This window comes from Rhinatrema bivittatum, chromosome 8 (assembly GCF_901001135.1).
Source record: "Rhinatrema bivittatum chromosome 8, aRhiBiv1.1, whole genome shotgun sequence".
In the NCBI taxonomy this organism is placed as follows: Eukaryota; Metazoa; Chordata; class Amphibia; order Gymnophiona; family Rhinatrematidae; genus Rhinatrema; species Rhinatrema bivittatum.
This window is the reverse complement of record NC_042622.1, coordinates 100,856,502-100,883,179: the sequence shown is the minus strand read 5'-3', so window position 1 is coordinate 100,883,179 and position 26,678 is coordinate 100,856,502. Positions and strand designations below refer to the sequence as shown.

At 40.6% G+C, this 26,678-nt stretch overlaps 1 protein-coding gene across 13 annotated transcripts in view; it reads right to left on the bottom strand.

The window, feature by feature from the left end:
* Positions 1–26,678, bottom strand: part of DAB2IP (DAB2 interacting protein) — a 1,007,890-nt gene that overhangs the window by 267,722 nt on the left and 713,490 nt on the right. The window lies entirely within an intron of this gene.

Genomic DNA, 26,678 nt, shown 5'->3' with positions numbered 1-26,678 from the left:
ATATATTGAAAATCACCAGTCCAAGTACAGATCCCTGAGGCACTCCACTGTTTACCCTTTCCACTGAGAAAATTGACCATTTAATCCTACTCTCTGTTTCCAGTCTTTAAACCAGTTTGTAATCCATGAAAGGACATTGCCTCCTATCCCATGACTTTTTAGTTTTCTTAGAAGCCTCTCATGAGGGACTTTGTCAAACGCCTTCTGAAAATCCAAATACACTACATCTACTGGTTCACCTTTATCCACGTTTATTAACCCCTTCAAAAAAATGATGCAGATTTGTGAGGCAAGACTTCCCTTGGGTAAATCCATGTTGACTGTATTCCAGTAAACCATGTCTTTTGTATATGCTCTGTGATTTTGATCTTTAGAATAGTTTCCACTATTTTTCTTGGCACTGAAGTCAGGCTTACTGGTCTGTAGTCTCCTGGATTGCCCTAGAGCCCTTTTTTAATATTGGGGTTACATTGGCCACCCTCCAGTCTGCAGGTACAATGGATGATTTTAATGATAGGTTACAAATTTTAACTAACAGATCTGAAATTTCATTTTTTAGCTCCTTCATCTTAAGGGATGGACACTGGTTTCTTAACATATTAGTCCATAGCAATTTAAAAAGTAGTACCCCATCATCACTTTGCTGAAAGCTATTTTGCAAAAAAGCAAATAGAATGTTAGGACAAGTTTACAGCAATTAAAGTAGAGCAAACACTTTGCACGTGCATGTAATACAATAGATGGGTACCTTGGATACACATATCCCTGCAGCTATGTCTTTTAAAAGAGAAATATATAAAATCTCTATTAAAAAAGTACTTTTGTGAGAATGAAGTGCAATGTTTTCTTCCAGTGCTGTTCTAGTCATGAAGCCTTATCTCTTTCTCTCTCTCTATTTATACTAAAGAACCTCTCAACTTCCAGTATGAGAGTCAACCTGCTTCTATGATATTTCTTTTGAATCTCTAGCTATAATGGACTTTTGTTCAGCTGTGAGATGAATTAACTTTGAAATAACATCTCCCATCCACTAAACAGTTTCCGGAGACACACATGGTCACAATTGTTTGTTCATGAGAATCAGGTGGATACGGTGCATGGAGATGAATAGAATGAAATTTAATATCCATCCCCTTCTGGTTCCTTGCAGGAAACACCTGCAGGACATGGCAAGCAATAGTTACTATGGCCTTGGATGGATCTAGCATGACAGTAAGCTATGTTCCAAAGACTGTGATGCTACAACATTCATGGAGAAAAATTACTTTCTGTACGGGCAGAGTTTGTTTTCCCATATTCCATTTTGGCAGTATACTGAATGTGTCAATGACACTCGCCAATAGACCATAAATTTCAGGTGTATATACAATGGTGACCTTCTTTCACTGATTATCCATATGCAGTACAGGTGCCCTGGAAAATAGTTTCCTTCATCCAGGTATAGTCATCAGCCATATGATGAATTAGAATAAAGTAATTCTTGGTAAATGTGAAGGAGGCATATAGCCATTTTTTACCCTTTTGAATTTCTAATTAAGTCAATTCTTTTACTCCTCCCATGTTTCTCAAAACTAGAAAATAGTACTAGTAAGAATAATGTTAGATGATCCAGTTTATGTAAGCCCATTTCTCATACTTTCACAGTCGGGTAGTCATGTCCTTCCTGCCTACCTTTTAGAAAGTGAGCACTTCAGCTAAACACAAGAGATAAGAGAATATTGCTGATCCACTCATCAGTGATGAATAAACAGATCAATTTTTGATGAATTCTACAAAATAAAAAACATACAGTACCTGGGGAACAACTGTGGGATAAACTAATAAAAAGTACCAGTAGCTATTGCTCATGAATTTATGATGAAAACATAGCTGTGTGTTGTGATCAAAACAAGTGTGTATGTATATATCTATATATATGTATATCTACACATACAGTTTTGCTATAAAAAATTAGAATTTACACTGTACCTTTTAAGCAGCACAGCAAGACAACTGACCCAATTATCACCTCAAAAACAGAAAGACATTCAGCTCTAAAAAAGCAAGATCCTAATGAATGTGTTTTAACTGCTAACTAAACATTTCAGCTAGCACTGCTGCTTGAATCAGGCAGAATTTACAAAGCTAGCCAGAAAGAAACATGCCCACAAATGGTATTCAGCCCCTTTCCGTCTCTGCCTCTTGAATGAGCCTTAAAGTAACTAAAAAAATGAGCTTAGCCAGAAATATGGGGGAGTATGGGAGCAAGATTAAGCACCCAAAACTCTTTGGCTCCCTTTCCATACTAGCCATTTTATAGTTAAAACATGAAGTTGAATTATTATCACAAGATAAAAAATAAAATAACCTTATATATAATTATATTATCACCAGTTTGATTTGCTTGTAACAGTCATGTCGGCAAATCAGAATGCAGTCAGCTATGGGAAGCAGGGAGATTTGTAATTTTTAGTGCACATAAAATGAGCCAACTGATGGAGCCATGCCACACTGGTGCCATCATGTCAGGGAGAGAGCGTGACTCACCTCCTTGTTTTAGCAAAAGGAGCTCGTTAGCGCTGGCTGCGACACAGATGGCAGGCTCCTCTCTTAATGAACCAGCAGAAGCAAAATAGATTCTGTCTCTCCATTTTGTTGCTCAGAAATAAAAGATGCCTTTCAGATTTTTAAAATAAATAAATGCCAGCAAGGTAGAAGACACTGAAAGAGACCCACCCCACCCTTGCTTCTTGAAAGCCTACTGCTTCATGAGTATTTATCTAAATTCAGCTGCCCTATAGTCAGGTGCTGTCATAGTCAATCTACCTTAGGCGCAAAACAGAAAACAGCACCCAGGTTTGCAAGCTTGCAATAATAATATACTACTACTTATTTTTATAGCACTGAAAGGTGGTGATACGTATTCAGATACATTGAGTCTCTACCTCAAGGAGCTTACAATCAGGAAGCCTAACTTTGCAATGTGTTCATGGAACTGTATTTGAATGTGTAAATGAACATGTGGAGATATATCTTAGTATTTTATAAACTGTGTAGCGGGAGCGGCACAGTTTGTAAAATACCACATAGTTTTGCTTTGAAACTATTGCAAATATTTCCAATGCAAGAAAGCACACACTTTTCAACATATAATAGTTGCAAAAAAATTGTATGAGTAATACCACTGATTTATACATGGAGGTAGGTATTTTATAACACATGTGCATATACTATTTTGAAAATACTTTTTGTGTGCATACTTCAAACCATCATTTCACCCATACCTCTGCCAGTTCACTTAATCTTTCTCCAGTATACCTAGATCCTCTAGCACTTCATGCTGAACCCCCACCAGTTCATCCAGACCTCCCACTCAAAAATTGAAGACAAATTCAATTTTGTATGCGGTAGGCAATTGGCAGGTGTAACATTGTATGAATAAATTTGATATATTATAAGAAATATACATGTATAAATTATCAACTACCATGTATACTTCTTGACCCCACTCCAGAACCCCTAGACTGCCTCTTTGTTGTGCTGGTAAAATTTGCATGCAAAATTGAAAATATACACATACTTTGGATGTTTATAATATAGCAGTTACGTGAATACATGCTACTTACACATATTTATGCTATTTTTCCATGGAACCCCTTTGAAAATGTACTCATAAGTTGATACCTGAGGCAATGGGAGTCAAAAAGACTTACATAAGGTCACAAGGGGAATCAGCAGGAAAAGGACCATAAGAACATAAGAATGCCCAACCTAGGTCAGACTAATGATCCATCTAGCCCAGCATCCTATCTCCAATAGTGGGCCCAGAGTCACCAGAGCTCATTTGTGGAGATCTATAATAGTGTGAAGTCATTTGGCCTCCGCTAATATCCATTTATGTCCTTGTCTTCCAGGAATGCATTCAGACCTCTCTTGAACCCTGCTGTGCTGCTTGCTGTGACTACATTTGGTGGCAACAGATTACACAGTTTAACTACCCGCTGACTAAAGAAATTTTCTCTTGTGTTTATTTTGAAACGGCTGGCATACAGTTTCATTGGATACTACCTGGCCCAAGTATTTTTGGACAGCGCCATAAATAACCGCTTGTTTGTGGTTTGATTTGTTCAATTCATGATTTTGTAGACCTCTGTCATGTCCCCCCTCCATCCTCTCTTTTGTAAGCTAAAAAGCCCTACATGTTTTATCCTCTTTATATGAAAGAAGGCCCAATCATCTCGCCATTCCGGTTGCCTGTCCCTGTACCTTCTCAAGCTCCACCATATCCTTTTTGTGATGGGGCAACCAGAACTGTATGCAGTACTCCAGCTGTAGTTGCACCAGAGCTCTACAGAGTTCTAATGCTAGGCCACTCTTCCTCCCTTTATGTTCTTCAGGTAGACTAAAACAATGTTATATAAAGCAAGGACTCAACCAGTAAGCAAGTTGGACTGGGATAGGACTAGATGTCTAATGCCTTATACAAAATGCATAGGTTTCCTTACTCAATGTGAGAGGTTGGTAATGACAACATTATGAATGGCTGTGAGCCCCTTTGAGCTCTGTGTCTTCATCCCTCTGTGCAAAGCTGATATTCATCACCAGATTTTACTGGAGTAAAGAGGATGTTTTGACCTTGACTTGACAGACCCGATTCGTATCATTGCCAAAACAGGTGGTACATTTTTAAGATTTTATTTGAAAGATCACTAAAACTGACATAAGCTTGGAAACAGGACTATATTGAGGAACTACAAGTGAGTTCCTTGTCGGTACCTGAGCAGAACTATTCTATGGCAATTGGCAACTGCTAAAGGTACAGGTCGGTATCCAAATTACAAGTAAAATTAAAACAACCACACACAAAACAGCTGGAGAACTTTCAAATAGATAATAAGGTTTCAGAGATCACTTATAATTGAATTATAGGGCTTCTGTTCATCATTTGGGTCTGTGGCAGACCAACTGTCATATTTCAACATCCTATACACAGAAGAGAAGGGATCCTACAGTGGAATGGCCGGGAATCTGGGGAGCCAAAACACATTCCATAGGGTAGCCAGCTTTTTAATCATTCTTGTCATATATGACTATGAACTTATGCCAGTGTTCCTTATTACAGTATTTGAGGATCATCTGGACAGTTTTATATTGTGTGCACAAGTACATGCACATATAAAATAGACCAGGTGCATGTATGTGTGCTCCTAATTTTAAGACTGTATGTGCACGACTTGGCTTTGAGATGCGTGAGGGAATTTTATAACAAGACGCGTGTCCAGACCATGACCAGTTTCACCAGGTCATCCACCAGTTTGCCCGGTCTAGAGCTAGGTCCTCAAGACCCCCTGGTGCTTTAGCATGCACTCCCCCAGTTAACTCAGACCCTTCAAGCACTTCATATGTGAGTTGAAATTGTTTTAATCTGGCTTACACCTCATCTATAGCAGAAGTAAAGTTGCACTGAAATGAACCTGGATGTGTGCCCAGGCATGCAGCTACATGCGGGTGATTATCTCTTGGCCCCGCCCACATTCTACCCCTTTTTTTCCCTCATGCGAGATATTCAAGCATCAGTACTAGTGCGCATATGTGGGAGATTTATAAAATCGGGTGCACATGAGTATGTGGTAGATACTCGCTCATCTCCTGGTTTAGATGCAGGCCTGACTTTTAAAATTCACCTTTACTCAGAGTCAAAGTTATCAGGTCATGTTTGTCAAGTGTTATCATTTGGCGTTGTTGAGTTCAGTAAACAAATTTAACAAAAAATTCACCTTTAAATATGCCAGAGATATTTATTTGCATGAGGTACCACTATTGTATGGAAATACTCCTAATGCTTCGTCATTCTGATACCCTAGTTTATTTTTATTTAGTTGAAATCTTTTTTTATTCAATTTTCACAAAATAAACCAACAAAACATTTAGGATGGCGAGGGAGTTCTGCACACCATTCCAAACAATTATACAAAGAAACAATCTTATTCCCCAATCAGATCCAGTCTACCCTCCCCCCTCCCTATACCCCTTATTGTCTATGCATCAATGTCTAATAGAGTGGCTTGCTGTACTCAGAAAAGGGTATTATGACACATTATTTAAAACCAGACTCTGTGCTCGGTGTGGCAGAGAGTCCAGAAAGCTTTGCCAGATTTAAAAAAAATATTTGTGCTTTATAGAAATATCTAAAAGTTCAAAACATTTTTTCAGACAGCAAACATGATATACAAAATTCCAAAGCTGTATCACAGACAGTGGATCTGATATTATCCAGTTTTGTAGAATAACTTTTTTCGCCAACAGTAATACTTCCCATACCCACAATTTAGTATACTTGTCTGAAAAGGAAACATCACTAAATCCCTCAAAAAGGAAAAACAGAGGCCTCCAAAGATAACACCACTTTCGTCGTATTGCTGCACCTGTTTCCAAAAGGCTTGCATCCTCAGACAAGACCAACACTGAAGACTAAGCATGCCTGGCTCATCTTTACACTTAAGACAAATGCTCATATCTATAAGATGTAGTAGGTGTACTCGTGTCTGAGAATAGTAATATCGCATGAGAAATTTATATTGGGTCTCTGTCAAGGGGGTGTTAGTTGTTATACTACGAATGCCAGTAAAACACCTGAGATAGATTCGAGGAGATAAAGAGATACCAGTTCCCTTCTCCATCCTTCGGTAAAGTGCTTACACCCCAAGGAAGTCTACCCCTTCCTTAAAAACTTATACAAAAAAGAAATAGTATGTCTGGAGGGAGCTTCCAAATCGAAAAGATCCGTCAAAAGCTCCCTACTTTCCAGAGCCAGCTCAGTAGAATCAAAGGAAAGAACATAATGTCTGGCCCTTAAATAAGTAAAAAAATGATGTGGAGAAATCTGATATTTCTGTTGCAACTCTTGAAAAGATACAGGCTTGTTTCCCTCCCCCATGAAATGTAAAATTACCTGTAAATCCTTCCAATCCCACTCTGCAAAGATTGGAGAGCGATACCCTGGAGAGAAGTTGTTATTGCCTTGAAATGGCAAAAACTGGGAAGTTGAATATTTCAAGTGTAGTTTACAGCATAACCATTTCCAGGCTTTCATAACTGGGGATATTAATACACTATGTTGTAAGTGGAATGGTAAAGACATCCAAGTAGTGTGCAAGACATACTTCAAATACAGTGGAGAAAACAAGCCTTGTTCCAAGTGGAGGAGAGTATAGTAACAAGTTCCCATAATCAGGGATGGTTCTATAATGAGGCAGGATGAGGCGGCCACTTCAGGTGGCAGAAATTTGAGGCGGCAAAAAATGCCGCTTTCAGAATGCCGCTGTGTCATCCTCCTCACACTGCCTGCCCCTACCGCAGCTGAGGGACGCTGTGGGCTGTTGCAGGCCGGACAGGAGGAACGCTGCTGCAGGCCAGGCCAGTGGCGGCTGAAGACCGGAGGGACATGTGGCAGGCCATTGCCACCAGAGACCAGGCTGGCGGTGGCTGAAGACAGGCAGGATGCTGCTGTGGACCGCCACCACCAGAGGCCAGGGCGGTGGTGATTGAAGACAGCCGGGACGCTGCTGCAGGCTGGCCAGGCCAACAGTGGCTAAAGAGGGGAGCAGGGGGGCGTGGGGTGAGGGGGCAGGGAGTGGGGCAAGAGGAGGGCAGGGGAGCAGGGCGAGAAGGGGGCGCTATCTTGTCCTTCGCCTCAGGTGGCAGATTGCTTTGAGCTGCTCCTGCTCATAAACCAATCTTCCACATGCCGGCCGGCGCCATTTTTAAAGATGGCGCCAGCCATCCAGTGCTCCCTCCATGTGAGAGGGGCTGGCCAATGGCATGGATACCCTGTCACATGGTAAGGGCAAAGGCCATCGGCGCCATTTTTATTAGTGGCAGCTGACGGCGCGAGAGTGGGAGATCACTCCCGGGACCCCCACTGGACCACCAGGTACCTGTAAAATGTTTTGGGGGGGTCGGGAGGGTGGGGGAAGCTAAGGGATTAGTTTTAAAAGGTTGGGTGGGTTTTTTGTTTATCAGCTCGGGCGCAGCCGATAAACAAAATCGCAATCGGGCTGGACGAAAAAAACAAAACATGATGTGAATCCGAACCGATTCCAGTTCCGATTCACATCTCTATTCACCAGTGACCCAATGCCAGACACATTCCAAGTAGATATCCTAATATTTTGATGTGTCATGTTATCCAAATGAGGAAACCCCGCACATCAAAAAACAAAATCTGCTCTTGAAAGGCCCAAACCCCCAGCCCAGGTCCCAGCCCCATAGCCCATCTATTCGTATTTTCCCTAATTCAATCTCCTTGAAGAAAGTCACTCCTTGACCAATAGTAAAAGTGTATTTACCCCAACTTATATACCTCCCACCCACCCACTCTCCCACCCCGCTACCCACACCTGCTATCCCCCTATTCTCAAAGCCTCCTTCCCCCATCCCATTAAGAAACAATACAACTAACAGTATCACCCAAACTCAGGCACAGATGACCCTCTAGAATGCAAGGGAACCTCACCTCCCCAACTAAAACAAGAACAGCTTATTTCAATTGCTTACAAAAGTAAATAATACAAGGAGAAGGAAAAAAAAAAAAAGAAACACTCTTAGGTTTTATTATCTGTCCCAGAGTGACAGCCTGATGTCCACGCAGTCCAAAAATCAAGTCATAAGGTCCCAAATCCACACGTCTGAAGATTAAATCTTGCCATCTAGTCAGAGAATAAGTGGTACCAGGAACATATCCAACATACTGATCGGTAAAAACGCCATCATTAACGCCCCAAACTGTCAACGTTAATGCTGAAAGAAAAAAATCAATCCAAAAACAATCTCCAGCAGATATGATTAAAGGTAGCTCAACCATCTTGCTCCCCAGCATGACTGTCTGTATTAGATCATGGCACCTTGTCAGCTTCACTACTAGAGGGAATCGCCGCATCAAGGGAGCTCAGGAACTTTTTTGCTTTTTCTGCAGAATCGCAGTGACTCGATTAGCATAAGTGATCTTAAGTTTTGCCAGGTATTGTAACATAAAACGGGATATTCCTCTGCATCAACTGCATGCAAACTGAAGAAAATGATTTTCGCTGTCCACAAACGCTGGCTGAAAAATCTTGGAACACTGGAGCAGGAAATTCTTCATATAGTAAACTTTTATGCTTGTAATATTTAGACCTTCTGTGCAAAGTTTAGAAATTTTGCAATCACCAGTCTGGGCCTGCTGCACTGCGATTGTGAAGGGACAAGCCTCTCAGCCCCCTCAATTTTAATGCTGCCATGCTGAGATGTGAAAGAGAGTGCACACGGGAGCCACTCCTCCAACAGGCCCACAAGGTCTACCTCGTGTATGTGCTCCAGAAGGCCTATAAAGTGCAGGTTGCTTTGCCTCACTCAATTCTCGAGATCATCCAACTTAATGGCTTGTTGGTTTCAAGCGGCTCTCAGCTCAGATATCTCAGATTTGAATGCGATAACCCAGTCATCCATAGTCGAAACTCTCAACTCAACTACATGCACTTGCCTGGTAACATCCGTCAACAGTAAGTTTACGTCATCGAATTTCTCATATAACTTATCAAATTCAAAAATTAAGGCCACTGCTGCTGCTACCTTCTGTACCATAGGGTCTGGGGTATCAGATGACGGGGAACTGCTCGAGCTACCCGCCATCTTGCCCTCGGAGCCCTTGGTCTTCCCCCGATCACTGCGTCGAATTCCGGCAGACGTGTGTGTCAATTAGATATTTCATATCCTGACAAAGTCTAGAGTACTCGCATAGAACCACGGTGAACTTGATCCAGAGAAATATTGTGACATAAGTTGAAAATAAGAACAAAAACGGAGGTGTGGTCCCAGAGCAATTCAGACTCACATCTTCAGCCTGACATCGTGTCACATGACCTCACCTTATTTTTATTTATTTAAACTTTCTTATATTCTGCTGCTTCCTGGATATAGTTCAACGCAGAGAACAAAATTTACATTCATAAATCTTCTAAAAACATGAAGCAAACAAATGACATTTATAAAACAAACCTCATAACAGTTATAAAACAGAGTAACAAAATCAGAAATAAACAAAATTAAACACAATATTTATAAGTGTCAGAAATATGTGGGCCTTTACCTTCTTTGTGAATATTTTAATATCTTTCTCTTCTGGTAATTCCAGAGGCAGCACGTTCCACAGAATGGGTTCAATGCATGAGAATGCATGACCTCACAATGTTTGATATTTTAGCTCATGTAATGATGGAACAGTAAGCAAACAGGCATTAGAAAACCATAGTAGGCTAGTTGGTTGATAAAAATTCAATTTCATTCTCAAAGAGCACACTAAGTCACCGTAGAAAAGTTTGTGAACAGTAGCTAACATATTAAAATGCCCTCGCCATTGCATGGGAAGCCACTGCAGTGCTGATAAAGGAGTAATATGATCATATTGTTTTGCCCCCGTTAACAATCTGGCTGCCAAGTTTTGGACAAGCTGTAGTGCCTGTACATATATATTGGGTAAACGGACTTACAGGCTGTTGCAATAATCAACGCCTGCAAAACAGATCTAAAATCTTTGTGTGGCAATATTCTCATCAATGGCCTTAAAAGTGTTCATTTATCGAATGCCATTTTTATAACTTTCCTTGGGTGCAGTTTTAAGGCTAATTGTGAAACAATAATAAGTCCTAAATTTTGGGCTTTAAAAGCCAGCTTCAAATGTACATTTGAAAATGTTCAAGTCATACAATCATCACTAGATGGTTGTTGCTTTTCTAACCATAATACAGAGGTTTTAGCAATATTTAAAAGTAGAGCATTTTGCCTAGGCCAATTATTTATCTTTTCTATACAAGGGTAAAGAATGAATCTGGAAAAAGTGTAGGAAAATTTGGCTTTTTGATGGCTAGAAGGTCTTTGAGGGCCAGGTTGACATACAATGACTTAATCTACCTAAGGAATCCTGGGAATAGTTAATACTGGTATTCCTGCCTCATTATACATAGATCCTATAATTGGAAAGGAAAGAAAAAAACAAGTTGGACAATTTATTGCTGTCCCATGACACCAGACCATTTACAGACTGACAATTTATAAGCCTACCTATTACGCTGTTCATGGAAAACACTTTATGTTACCAGATGTCTCATTATTCTTTCTGTATTACTGACAAATAAGTAGGCATGTGTATTTGTTTGAAACAAAAGCAACATTTCCTGTTTTATTTTAATTCATTTTTTAAAATGACAAGAAAGAAAATTGAACAAACTTTTGTCCGTTTTTACTCATTTGATTTTAAAAACATTTTCACTTCAGAGGAAAAAGCCCTGTGGCCCCCTTGAGTCCTCTTAACATAATTTTCTTATTCTTTACATGGCAGGAACAAACATTATTTGCATTTCTTCTATACAAAATAGCACTGACCTCAGTCTGCCAGCACTATTTCTAAGTAATCAGGGATTGCTCCTATCCCATGAGAAAATAAAAGAAATGGTTAAGAGGGCTCGGGAGGGAGGTGGAAGAGGGTTTTTTCTTTTTTATCTGGCCGAGCCTAATATCTGGAGAATTTTGAAAGCCTGGCACTAAAACCAGAAGATATGAGAGTATGTTTGGCCGTCAAGCCGTCCGTATTCGCACACATCTCCCAGTACGCGCAAAAGTGAGAAAGCCCAAACAGGGGTGGGGCATGGGCGGGACATGGGCATTCCGGGACTTTAACATGGAATGTGCGTGTAAGCATGGAATGTGCGCGTAAGTATTTGCGCGCACAAGCACGTGCTGGGGTTCCCTGCTGCGTAACTTTACTACTGCTATGGATGACGTGTAAGTAATACAATTAAAAAATCTAGGCTAGTCAGCAGGGTTTTAAGGGTCAGGGTTAACAGGGGGAAAGGGAGACTATTAAATTAGGAAGGTTAAGAAAATAAGAGAAGTTGCCAAACTGGGTCAGACAGAGGGTCCATCAAGTCCAGCATCTTGTTTCCAACAGTGACCAATCCAGGTTACAAATATCTGACAAGTACCCAAACATTAAGCAATGGCTATTCCCTAAGTCACCTTGTTTAATAGCAGTTAATGGACTTTTCCTCCAGGAATTTATCCAAACCTTTTTAAATCCAGCTACACTAACTGCCCTAACCATATCCTCTGGCAAAAGTTCCAGAGTTTAATTATGCCTTGACTGAAAATTGATTTTCTCAGATTTGTTTTAATGTGCTACTTGCTAACTTCATGGAATGTTCCCGTACTTCTATTATCCAAAAGAGTAAATAACCGATTCACATTTACCTGTTCTAGACCTCTCATGATTTTCTAGACCTCTATCATATCCGCCCTCAACCATCACTTCTCCAAGTTGAATGGCCCTAATCTCTTTAGCCTTTCCTCATACGGAAGCTGTTCCATCCCCGTTATCATTTTGGTCACCCTTCTCTGTAACTTCTTCAGTGCAACTATATTTTTTGAGATGCGGCAAGCAGAACTGCACACAGTACTCAACGTGCGGTCTCACCATGGAGCAGAGGCATTATGACATTTTCTGTTTTATTCACCATTCCCTTCCTAATAACTCCTAATGTTCCGTTTGCTTTTTTGACTGCTGCAGCACACTGTGCTGATTTCAATGTATTATCCATTATGACGCCTAGATCTTTTTCCTGGGAGGTAGCTCCTAATATGGAACCTAACATCATATAACTGGGCAAACTGGGAATGAACTGGGAAACTCCCTATGGCATCAGTGTGTATCCCTTACAAAATTCCCCCACTTAAGTGGTAGAGGTGGCATTTGCTCGCACACATGCATATCCATATAAAACTGTGAGTACATGTACATCCTCTTTTATACCATACGCATGTATATGCATGTATGTTATAAAATGGCCGTGTGCTTTGTTGCGAACCAGCATACGCACACACGTGTGCCCGCGCAACACTATCAGTTACCGTCTCTATGTTTTTGTTTTGTTTTTCCTTGTTTCCCTTTTTTTAAATTTCATTTCTTGGTGGTTTCTGTTTTTCATTTTAAATGAAAAGAAACAAAAACAAGTCTGTGTAATCCTTAAGAGTAACACAGGTATAACCTTTCACAGTTATACATGCAGTTTGTCCTAACTTCCCTGAGGTTTTCCAGTGTCAGTACATTTAGGCAAATGAGCATTAGCATACCTATTGTATGTTCCTCTTAATTTCACCAGAGTAGAGAGGAGAAAGGAGCTTTACTCTAAGGACAGATTAAATACATCTTAGAAAGTGCATTTTAAAACAGAATTTCAACACAGTTGACCTTCAAAGACCTTTATCTATAAATGGCTCAATACATGCGTATAACATTACAAAACTCTATTATACAGTACTGCTCTACACCCATAGGGCAAAAGATTAACTTTAATTACAAAACTCCCTCTTTATAACAAAGGCTGGGACCAATGGATATATTTATTTTTAGAAAGGATGGTCTAGTTTCATTTATTAAGAAACGTCTTCCACATTATAAGGGACATTGTCTAAGCCATTTCCATAAGTAAAACTGTGTTTACCCCTGGAAATGGTATTTTAGCAAACAGCCCGCCCTATATGAGAATAAGAGTATGCGTGTAGGGCATCTATGTGCATAATTTTATCCACATTGAAAAGAGGCATTCCCAGGGGTGAGGAAGGGGAGGGTTTTGCACTTGCAGGCATATTTATTATGTGCATAATTATTTCTTGCAAAAACTACCTACACAAAATAGCAGTTGTAAACACATATGGGTAGTTTTTCCTGGACAATTTTCAAAGGGAACGTATATGAATTGTTTCCCGTTGAAATCAGTGTAAAGTTTGTGGGTAATTGACTGTGCAGTTACCAAATTACTAGGGATGTTCATTCGTTTTCAACAAAATAGACAATGGCAACGAAATTGTCTCTCTCGTCTTGTTTCAGGAGTGCCACAAAACGAAAATAAAAATGATGAAATTTCGGAAAAATTAATATTAGTATTAGTATACAGGACTTAGTGTCCACTAACTGGATGTTAGCGTGCACTAACTTCCCCTTTCACCATTTAACCCTCCACCCCACCCAAACACACAGACTCACAAGAGGGGAGTTCAAAGTATGCATGTCCCAAAATGCCATGTCCCATTTCCTAAAATACAAAGGGATTGGCAAATTGTAAATATGCATTTGCATATTGCATGCTTTAGCTGACTAGAACTTGATAACTAAGGAGATAGCCAATGGGAATGCAAACCATATTTCTAGCTAATGAACTGCTCCCCAATTGACATTTTTTAACTTACTGGTAATATTTTTAGTTAGCGTACATTAATGGGACATAGTGCATACTAAGCCCCATTAATGCGCACTAACTCTGAAATTAGGGAAACCCAAAATAAATACCTCCCGAACCATTTTAAAAACAAAATCAAATAGTTAACAACCTGAAATGAAAACAACACAAAAATAAATCTGTGCATATCCCTACAAATTACCCTGTGTGTAGGTGGGAAAGCTTTAAGACATCAGGCCCAGAGTACTTTAGCACTACAGTATTTTGCTGCTACCATAAATGAAAGTTTTACTTTAGTGACAAAACTCAAATTTTTAAAATTAACTGAAGTTTAGAGGTCACAGTAAAAATGTATTTTCCAAAAAGCTTGTGGATTAGCATGTGCTAGCAAAATGCCAGGAGCATACAAGCAAATATGCAAAAGATCTAGGCACTTAAATAGTGAATTGAAATCTCTTGTTGGATGAGACCAGCGGGGCTCAGAGATGCCATGAAGTTGATGAACAACCTCGGTAAATGCAGGGAGTGACCTGCCACTAATACAACAACCCTTACTGACCAATGATGGCACTAAGTTAATCTCAGAAACATCCCTCCAGCTCTCAGGAAGCCAAGGGTTCCTATATTGCCCAGCCATTCCATCTTGGAGGAGAAAGAGAGAAAGGAGGAAAACCTAGGCATATATAGAATTATTTACTTGAGCATACATGGTGACAATCAATTTTTGAGTCATCTAAAATATGCTGAAATGCTTAACTTCCCTATCCACTGACTCTCCACTAAGATATAGCATATTCTTTACCCAAATCCTCTTGCAACCAGAGTTGATAACATTGAGATACTATTAATGATGACATTGGGAGCCTACATCAAACCCAGCTGTTCATCTTTCAGTCATTCTCAAAAAATAAAGGAGTAGATTTTAATAGACATGCGCGGTACCCGGTGCGCGCACATGGACACGCTGATTTTATAACATGTGTGCATCGCCACGGACATGTTATAAAATACGATACTTGCATGCACGTGCGCACCCAATTTTAATATCAGCGTGCGCACGTGCAGATAGGTAGCATCTCACGCGTGCAAGGGGGGTGGATTTAAAAAAAAAAAAATACACGCGGTGATGCGAGTAGGCCTTTTCCAGTTCCCTCTCAGTCTGCTCCAATTAAGGAACAGACTGAGAGGAACTTTCCTATGCCCCTACCTAAACTGCCTCCCTTCTTCCCTCTCCTTCCCGACCCCTAAACCTATCCTAACTACTCTAGGTTTTTTGTTTAAGAACTTACCTGCTCAATGGAGCAGGAGTAAGTTCCGCGCGCTGGCAGCCGGCCAGCTTGTGCTTACCCAGGTCAGCGCCTAATGATGCTTTCCCAGCTGGCCCCCGCCCCTTTTACAAAGCCTGACACTTCCACGCATATCGAGAGATACGCAGGTGGATAGGCTGTTCCTAAAATGTGCTTGGCGCGCACATGGGCCGGCTACACCCGTATCTCCCGGTTTTTGTGCGTGCCAAGCTTTTAAAATCAGGCCAAAAGAATTTACAGTACTGCCTTTTCTTCTCATGTATATATTTACATTCAGAATTCCAGTTGCTGAAAATCATCAATATCAAAATCTTTTATTGGACATCTCATTTTCTGCATTGTTTATGATTAACCAAAGTTTCTGACACATGCATATATAGAAATAAAAGATACCAAATTGACTGTGTATGGGCTTTTTCTAAGAGGAAATGCCATGCTAATACTACTGAACTGACCCCAAAGAACTGCCCAATATATACAAATATTAATGGCTTCATCAGTACCTTCTGAGTAATTTAAGCCTTTTTGAAAATAGTAGTTATTTCTTTGTCCTTGAAGACTCACATGAATAAATAGATATACAAGATGTGGACAATTTTCGAAGGGACCTATTTACTAAAGGGCAGTAGCAGTTGCTGTTAGTAAATAGGCCCCAATGAGATTAATGAAAGCCATATTTAAATCAGAGCGATAAGACATAGATGGAAATCATCCACATTGTTTCCCTTTGAAAACTGGTTACAAGGTTGATGGGGAAAAATACCGAGCCAAGTACTTTCTAACGTTACAGGTTATTAAAAATTGCCCCTTATATTATGTATACTGTATGGCAAAACTCAGCAGTATTTTTGCCTGTGTGCAAAGAAGGCTCAGATGAATTTAAAGAGACAGTGTTGTGGGTGATAAAATAGGAATTTAAACATTTCTAAGAAAAATCTCTTGTTATCCGAGTCTAATTTGTTGCCACCATCGTTGTGGGGTTTGGTTTTTTTACACTGTTTTTTTAAACTCTTTAAATGATATTTTGAAAGTTTTGGGGTCACAATAGGTGACATCTCTTTACAACTGCAGTGCAATAGCAACGTTATTTAAATCAAGGCTACAAGCTCAGCAGCTCGACAAGAACTAACTCAGCATCACGATTGTAAACCTACATAAAAGATTTTCTGATTCCAGTTTTACCAACTGTAGCCTTTTAAGTCTAAATATCCCTAAGCTTGAATTTTGAAGATAAAAAAAAAGTTTCTGCACAAATACAATATAAGGCAGTTCAATGAGAAATATTGCTATAGTGAGACTGCTACCATTCTGACCTCCTGTGTACAGAGAACTAGTGCTGGTAAATTTAATTTAAGGGCTCACAATTTAAAAACAAAATTGACCCCCTAACCCCCTTTGTTTCTGTCACAGTGCGGGAGCAAGTAATTCAGGGCACCGGGCTGCCAAAATAAATTCTCAGCAAGAAAAGTGCATCATCTGTTTCTTCCCAGCACAGAAGATCAGTTTCTGGCTGGAAGAGATGGGCACAATAAGGTCAAACAACTGCTGTGCTCAGACCTCATGACTTAAGCTAACCAACACGAGTCGTTTCAACTCAGTGGAAGCCTCTCATACAAGCACAACTGTGCTTTTACTGTAGAAAATCATGAGAAGGGAAAAGAAAAAGGAAAATCAAATAGAGTGCATGTTAATGATTCAGAGACTGTGGACTCCCCCAGGACCAGCATTAGATAGAGTGGGACTTAGAACAGCAGCCGAGGTACATGGGCCCGACAAGTGCCAAATGCCCCCAAGAACTGCTCAGTGACATTGAGGGGGGGCTACAGCACCTGCATTTGGTGCTGTAGCCCCCCCTCAATTGCCCTGGTTGCCGTCAAGCCCCCAACTCCAAGCCAGCCCTGCTGTTCTCCTCTGCTCCGTTTTACTCAAGAATATGTAGATTTTTTTTCAGTCAACTATGAAAAACCAATAGATAACCTCCAATGAAATCAATAGCATTACCAGAGATTTTTGTAACTGCTTCTAAAGAACATGTTCATCAGATGCGGCAATGACAATGTACACGTTTTCTTCTCTCTTTTTTATTTTTTAATTCTTTATTTGTATAAATTCAGAATATACACCATCAAGAAAATCTTGACAACAGAAAAATGCAATAAAATGCATATCAGAACAAATATTGGGGGAGATAGAATCAAAGAGAAAAATACCGTATATAGAAGCTTATCACTCAATTTCATTAAAGGTCCAAAAGCCCTATGGAACATGCAGACTCAAAGTAACCTTATTCTGAAGAATCTAATTAAGGAGGATCAAAGAAAACTTAAGTAGCATTCTGATATCGAATACAGCATTTACATGGTAACTTTAATAAAAAGGTACCTCCTATATCAGTACTTTGTTTTTGATGAAGAAAAGCTCTCTCTCTCTTTGCTGAGTGTCCTTAGACTCATCAGGAAAAATGGCCACAAGTAGTCCTAAAATGGATTTGTCATAGAGAAAAAAACCCCCAAAAACCTCAGGATCCAATTCTTATCAGATTGCTGGGCATAAGTAACCAGCAAAGTGTGCCCCAAAAAGTCAGTAAGGTCCATGTTAACAGAAACGTGAAAACTTTCAGATAAAGAAGATGCCTTGGTATAGTCAGGCAGATAGTATGTCTTAACAATAGAAGTATTTACTTCTTTGAATACTTTTAACACATCTAAATAAACCTTTCTTAATAATTCCATTGGCGGAATCATTGGATATTTAGGAAAATTAAGAAACCTCAAATTACAATTCCTTAAACAATTACCAAGATTCTCCAGTTTTCAATGCAAAAGAGAAACAGGCATTCTTGTAATTTGGAACATCTGTTTGCAACCTCTTTAATTATCTTATCCTTTTTAAATAATTGAGTGTGTTCTTCAACCTCCTGAGCAGTACTAGTCACCATTCCCAACACTGAATCTATTTTAGAGGAAAGGGATTTCTCTGAGTCCACTACAGCTGTCCATAGAGCGTCTAGTCACAATTGCAGGTTTCTGAAGCACAAAGTACTACTTGACTGCTACATCTAAAGGGATAGATGGAAGTACCTCAGTGGATGCCGGAGACTTCCCATTTTGCTTAGTGGCCAAAGAGAGACCCCCTCGCACAGCTTCCATAAAAGCAGATATCATCTCCTGTGGCTAAATGAGACCAAAGCCTCAAAAGGAATAGAAAGAGAGGTTTCAAATTCCATACCACCCTGGGCATTCTGGGCAGACAAATAAGTGCCTTTTGGCATGCAACTTCGCCACGCCAGCAGCAGCGCACCGCTGAGATGGAGCCTATTAAAGGGACCTTGTTGCCTCTTGATGACATGGAGGGGGCGACAAAACACGGCAGTAGGATCACAGGGCCAGTATCGTCGATGTTCCTTAGCTCTCTCCCTCCACACATTTTCTTTAACAGAATTACTGAGTGAACCATGTGTCACAGCAATGACATATGACAGTAGGTAAAGAATTTAGGGCCCATCTAGTCTGCTTTTATTACTTTCTCTTGCACTGCCACATACCCTGTTCATCTGAAACTTTCCCTTAACTTCTTTGTGGTTAAGGATCCTCTGTACCCCATCCTAGGAGGTGAGCTGCAATCCAATGAGGCCAAAAACGTATTTGTTACTTTTCGGGGCTGGAACTTCTGGCTAGCTCTTTCACAGTCTCCTTTCCCCAGGGCTTGGATCCTTAGTCTATTGGGGGGGGGGGGGGGGGAGAAAGTCTCTTCCAGAGCCCAGAGTGCTTAGGGGTTGACTTGGGTGCTTCTCTTTCTCTACCTTGGAGAGTGGCATCTCTTTTCCTCAAGTGAGCCCAATAAACACACAGAGTCTCTTGGTTAGTGTCCAAAAAGATTTTCTTTACTGTTTGGTCAATCAAAATTTATTTACTTATTTTTACATGCAGACATTCGATCAAGGATATCATTTCGATTTACAGTGAACAAAAGATGAAAATGTAGAATATCAGTAAAAAAAAAAAAAAAGTCCTCTGCACCATAATGACTCTCACTGTTTATTACAGTCTTCCCCTCTATTTGTGCATGAATCTCTACACCAGGGCCAGGGCAGCTTCCACCCGCTGGGGCTTGGATAAGTGGAGCTCCCAGGTGGGTAGGGTCTCCTTTAGCTAGGCGGAAAACCCCTTCCAAATACCAGTAAAAATGGTCCACACTGTCCTGTGCACAGAAAGTCTAATCCTCTCTCTCCCTAGGGCATGAAGACGTCTGATGGGTGTCCTCAGTGATCTTTACTTTGCTCTTACTCACGATTAGATGACCTTCTGTTATTTTACTGGTTCCCTCAGACTCTTTCTCTCCGGATGCAGGAGAGAAGGGGCAGACAAAACCTTCCTCTTGGGTCTCAAAATGTAAGTCCTTTTCCACTTCAAAAGAAAGTTACAACCGGAGTTCCTTCCTTGCAGCACTTCTGTCCTCATCAAGGTTTATGGAGGGCAGATCTTTCCTAACCTTAGCAGCCCCAGTCACTGGGTTCTCCCTGCCCTGAGCCCAGGCTGTGCACAGGCTCTCACAAAGCCCCTACCAATAAAAACTGTAAAAACCCGAAACAGAACCCAGAAGGAAAATCCCTACCAACCAGTGAGAGGACTGGGAAAGGAAAGCCCTCTTGACCTTGATCAGAATCCCCAGGCAGGCTGGGCCTGAAAAATCAACACATGAAAAACTCCTCAGTATCTCCCAATTGCTAGCAAACATTAAGGGGCTGCCTCCCCACTCTCTGGAGAAGGCTGCTTAAAATACCTTGGCAGCGGGACACTATGCCAGTACCCTCAAAGGGAGGGACTGCATTTGAATGGTATCCTCCCCCCATTCAGTAACCTACACTGTTCTTACTAAGGGTTCACCCAGGCCTTAATGGTAACAGAACTAGGTGTCTGTTACATTTATCTCAAGCAGTCTTGGATTCTGTTACTGTTTTTGCCTCTAACATTTCTCCTACAAGGCTGTTACATGCATCCACCACCCTTCCTGTGAAGTAGTATGTTCCGATGCTACCTCCTTTGAGCTTCAAATCATGACCTCTTCCTCTTGAGCATTCTTTCCATCGAAAAAAGATTTACTTCCTGTGTATTGATATCTTTGAGGCATATGAAATGTCTCTATCATATGTTGCATATAATAATATGTGGCTCTATAGCGGCTTGGTATTTGTTTAAATGTTGCCACACAGTTCCTCAGCATTTCTGAATATAATCAGTGGTGAAACGTCTGTATTTCAGGGACGCTCCAGTAGAGCTCATTAATGCACTAGCCTTTTGCCCCAATATTCCAAATCTCAGGTGGAGACCTGTCAGCATCAAAAAAATAAATCACCAGAAAGCTAAGCACAGACCAAAGACATGAGCAGCAGAGGAAAATATCAGTAAGGAAGTCTGCATTTTAGACCCAAAGTCGGTGCTGTGAGCCACATGCCTATTAGATATATTTAAATAAAAATATATTAATTTCCGTAGTCTAACTTGGAACAGAGGTATCTTATTTCAATTACTACAATAACTGTACCATAATGATATATTTTCCCAGTCTGCTCCACTAGGAAAAAGAGAAGGTATTGTGTCTGGGCAGGAGCATACTTAGAGAGGCCAGATGGTCTGCAGCTGATGTTTTCTCCTTGGAGCAGCCATTCCTTGCAGGATGGGCTCTTAGGTGCAGGCAGCCACCAGGACTTATCAGGTGGAGTGGAAAAGCCTGAATCAGAGCTGAAACCAGGAGCAGAGCTGAAGATCATAATGAAAGTCAAAGACCGGGAGCAAAGCAGTCATCAGGATCCAACGCAGGAAACACACAGGATAAAAAGCCACAGAGCAAAACTCTATGAGGAATGTTGACCACCCAAACTGCGTCAGGCTAGGGCCCCTTATATCCAGCCTTCTCTTTGGAACGTGACTAAAGCTGATCCAATAGGGAGCCTCCAGGGGGCAGGTCTCACCAATGCTGATTGGCTTCATGGTTCTTGACGAGTCACTGCAGGATCCCCTGGGCTTTGAACACCTGGGGTTGCAGATTTGATCCTTGCTGTCCCTGACATACATCCTTTATTTTTAGGGACCTTCATTTTCAATTTTTATTTTACTTTCCTGTGAAACAGATTTTCTCATGTCTTTGTTCTTTTATAATAAACACTGATAAATTCACTGGGAAAAATAAAAACTGAAAACAAAAGTCCCTATCTATTTTTTAAAACTTTGATAATAATGGTTAGGGATGTGCTGTTTTCACGAAGACATTTGTTGTTTTATTTCCATCCAAAACAACACAAAGCCAACAGGTCGCCTCATTTTATTTCTGTCGTTTTAGCACATGCTAAAACGACAAACAAAAACCTGAAATAAACAGGAAAGAAAATGAAGAATGATACTAAAATAAAAGTATTTTTCCATGCATATCTTTAATAATGGTTCAGAGTTGAGCACTTTGGCAAAATGTTCTGCAGTTATTCAAAAAAATAAATACACTAGTGCATTATATGTGACAGAATGTGTTACGTTTCACCAACCACGGTAACCACACCGCAGCTGGCTGCACTCACCCTGACACCAATCCATGCTGCTCCTTCCGATGCTTCCCCTAGGCACACATGCACACGCACTTCTGCCTTTAGTAGGCGCCACGGGGGGAAAACCATGATTCTGCACCAGCAGATGACATCATCAGGATGGGGAATTTAAACACCAGCCTCTCAGCTGATCTGCACCTTCGCAACAGGTCTCCTGCTCATTTCAGCATTGATAGTTGTTCAGCACATTCCTGCTTGTTCTTGCTCCATTCCTGATTCCTGCCTTGTTCGTGTCTGTTTCATGAGTCCCTGTCCTGCCCCTGCCTTGTCCATTCTTGTCTGTCTCCTGTTGCTTCAGTTCCCAGTTCTGACTTCTTGACCTTGAATTGGACCTTGAATCTGCCTCACTCTCAGCTTCCTTTGACCTTGGATTGGACCTCAAATTTGCCTCGCTCTCAGTCTGTCTTGACCTAGGATTGGACCTTGATTCTACTTCGTTTTCAGCCTGCCTTGACCTCAGATTGGATCTCATCTCTGTTGCATCCTTAGACTGCCTCGTTCTCAACTTGGCTTCTAACCTGGTCTACTTCTTCCATCCTCGTACTCGGCATGTAAATTCTGCTGGTTGCCAGAACCTGCAAGCTCAAGCCAAGGGGGAGGTAGTTGGTTAGGCAGAAGATCTTGTCTCATGGCGAGTCAGCTGTTGCCTTTAAGGCTTATCTTGAGCTTGCACAAGATAGGCTGCATCAACTTATCAGCAGTCTAAGGGCTCACTAACCACTCAGCATGACAAAATGAGAGCAAATGTGAAGTGAAGTATATTCAGTAATTTTATTTTTCATGGAGGAAGATTCAACCTGTAACACTATCTGTTTTTCATTCACATTATAGTCAGGTTTCAGGTCTAACCAGTATTTAAAAACAAAACCTAATTAAGAGTTTTGTGAACCTTTCTTTAGATCAGCACAGCAAAACTAATACACACTACTGATTTAAAATACATAAGTGTCTCCTAGGATGGAAAGCAACTGTCAGCTGTGTACTATGCCCTTGAACATCAACAAGCAAGCTGGGGATGAAGTGCATGAATGCTCTTCTAGGACATGAGTTGGATTCTTTTTGGGTGATGGCTTTAAAAATAAAACAAAAAACGAAAACACAACAGAATCCTCATCTTGAACTCATGTAGCGCCTCACTGTTGTCTGCTTGGATTTCACTTCATCCAGCTCAAATAGAGTGGTTAGTCTACTTAGATATGCAAACATATAAGACAACAGATGAGTTATATGTGATGCTTTTATACTGAACTAACTTTAATGTATTTATAACCAGCTTTCTAAGAGTTGTATGTTATATGCTGATGGTATCTACAAATGTATTACATTAATCCAAGAATTAGGTACCACCTACTTGTTTGTTGATCTTTATTTCTACCTCACTCAGCCATCTTACATGTAAATGATTCATTGTATGTAATTTATTTGTTGCTCCTTGCTTGTGGTATATCTTGTGGTGATCAAGCAAGCCATGAATTAAAACTAATATTCCTGGGGGAATTCTGTACAAAAAAATGTGCAATTCTGCACACAATATTTAAAAATTATTTATGCAGATAACACACTATAATCACTGTCGGAGCAATAATTAATTTATAATGCAATACAGAAAACAATTACTCAAAGATGCATAATTTTTAATTTTTGTGTAGAATTTTCCCATCATAGGGCCTGGTTCCTCCAGATTGCTCTCCCTTCCCCCAGGCTCAATGATCCACCCCAGCTTTCTCCTCTTTATGGCTTGAACCCTTTCCTCGTGCTAGATCTCTACTCCACCTTGGATCAATCCGCCAGTTCACTCACTACCTCCTCCTCCCCCCATCAGCTGTCTCTCTCTGCTTTACCAGGCTCAATATCCCTCCCCGTACTCTCTCTCTCTCTCCTTGCCCTTCAGGAAGCCCCCACATGGCTTGAACACTTTCCCAGCTCTTTATCTTTGTTCACCCCTCAATTCTCTCCCCATCTTTCTCTTTGTCTTCCCTCCCCCTTTTAGCAAGTCCCTTGGGGTTTCTCTCTGTCTGCCCCACCCAGGCTTGAATCCTGAGGGGAGATGGAGAGAAAAATCCCCCCCACCCCTGTTCAGTCCCTTCACCGCAGCAAGAACCTATAACTCTCTCTCTGTCTGGCCTCCAGCTTTGGCAAGACCCCGTAGCTTTCTCTCTGTCTTCCAACTCCTCTTTAGCAAGATCCCCAGCTCTCTTCTACCTTTCCCCAAGCTCACTATCTGCTTCACTTGTTCAGGCTCCACCAGAACTCCCTGCTTGCTTCTTTGTTCAGGCCGCGCAGGTCAAGGCTGGTGCTGCAGGGTCATCTCTTCTGGCCTGCGTGGGCCAACGCTGACTTTCCCAACCCTTTTCCGGTCTGTGTAGGTCAGCCCGCTGCTGCTTCTCATTCATTTCCAGCTGACACCAACACAATTCCGTCCTGTCTTACAGTTTGCATAGGCCTCCACTGCTGTCGCTGTAGTTTCCTGGTTTCTGTGCCCAATTCTGTGGGGCAAATGCAGAATTCTTTATAGGAAGGGAAATCTGCACTAATTCTGTGCAACTTCACAAGGCAGAATTACCTCAGGAGTAAAGAAGTGATCAGGTAGTATGCTCATAACCAAGCAGCTCAATGTAACCAGGTTTTGGTTGGATAATCTGAACTATTTTAATGTGGAGGCAGGCTTCTAGAATTACAAAGATTAGACTGAGGATCTATTATGAAAAAGCTCTTAATTTCTATTTGTATCACAGAGAGATTAGATTTCTCAAGTAGGCAATCAGACTTCTAAATGAACACTGCAGTCACATTTTTGGAAAATACTTTGTATCATTGATTTTTGCTAGCACTTCTCAAGGTGCCACACAAGACTCCATTACAGCCTACCTACGTAATTCAACCCCGATGGATGAAAACCAGCAAGGCTAGCATTTAAATTTCTTCATCCTTTACCAGGTATCTCATTTAAATTTAATTTCACAGTGGTAATGGAATTTTCAAAATATTCAAGAACATATTTACTTTCCAATACCTTATTTCCTTTAAAATTTTTAAATACCCCCCCCCCCTTTCCATCTAATCCCTCAAGTCATTCTGCAGTCTGAATGAGCTCTGATTTTTAATCAATAGCCGTCAGACTTGTCAAATTACTTTGGGGACCCCAAAGCAATATTTGAGCATTCATAAACCCTTGTATAACGGTTAAATGCAGTGAATTTTAAAGGAAAGAGGTACTGACTAAGAGTGATCAAACAGGATTATATTCAAGCAAATTGTAAATTAGCTTTTTATGAAACAGCTCACTACTTATCTTGTGTCATGCTTCAACTGTCTCTAAGAATCCAGAGTTTTCCTTTTTTTATGGCAAAGAGATTTTTTTCTAGTTTCAGGATACATAAGCCCGACAACACTCTTTTTTAAAGCATAACTTTGACCTTGAAACAACTTTCCTAAAGAGTATTTCAAGATGAAGTAGCTCTTTTCAAGCATGTCATGGTTTAAAATCCATTTTAGAAGTTATTACTGTGCAGCTGAATAGCACACAATAACATCAACTGAAAATCTATGTTAAAAAAAACTGATATCCAAAAGTGGAACACGTTGTGCGTTTGTGGCAGCTGTCAATATGATTAAATGGACCCTTGAGTTAAAACTTCAATTGCTGTTTCCTCTTGGTAGTGTCAGAGCCAGAGGAAACAGGAAGCTGATCCCTAATGTAGTGGTTTTTGAACCAGTCCTAAGGGCCCTCCTTACCAATCTGGTTTTCAAAATATCCTTATTGAATATAAATGAAATACGGTGGATTCATTGGCTTGGTTCTTGAAGCCACTGTATGCAAATCTCATACATATTCATTAGACATACCATGAAAACCAGTCTGGAAAGGTGGGTTCCAAGGACTGCTTTGAATTCACTCCATGAGTATGACAGATATGTGACTGGTTAGGTATAATGCACTGTTAAAAGACTTTAGAAGTTATTATTGTGCAACCTTAAGCTGCATATAACTACTTCATAGAAAGCTTTCTCCACTATGGGCCGGATTTTAATATCTACTTGCGGGCGTAGATTTGTACGTGCAACCCGGCGCGCACAAATCTACGTCTGATTTTATAACATGTGCGCGCAGCCACGCGCATTTTATAAAATCTGGGGTCAGTGTGCACAAGGGGGGTGCGTGCACAAATCTACACCCATGCATAGATATTAAAATCCGGCCCATAGTGGAGAAAGCTTTCTTTGAAGTAGTTATATGCAGCTTAAGGTTCCACAATAATAACTTCTAAAGCGCGTAGGGCTTTTAAAATTTGCCCCTATATGTTTAGACTGAAGAATTCCAACATAAAGTACCTTTTTATTCAGATAGATTCTTCTTTTTCCAATTTTGCAGCTATGGTGAAATGTTTTTGAAAATAAAGCTCTAGGACTTTAAATAATTTAAAGTAGGCTGCATCAGTCTGGGCTGAATATTATTAGCAGTTCTTCACCTTCACCCAGATTTAGTACACCATTTAAAAAGAGGAAAAGGAGTTCATAAGAAACAGA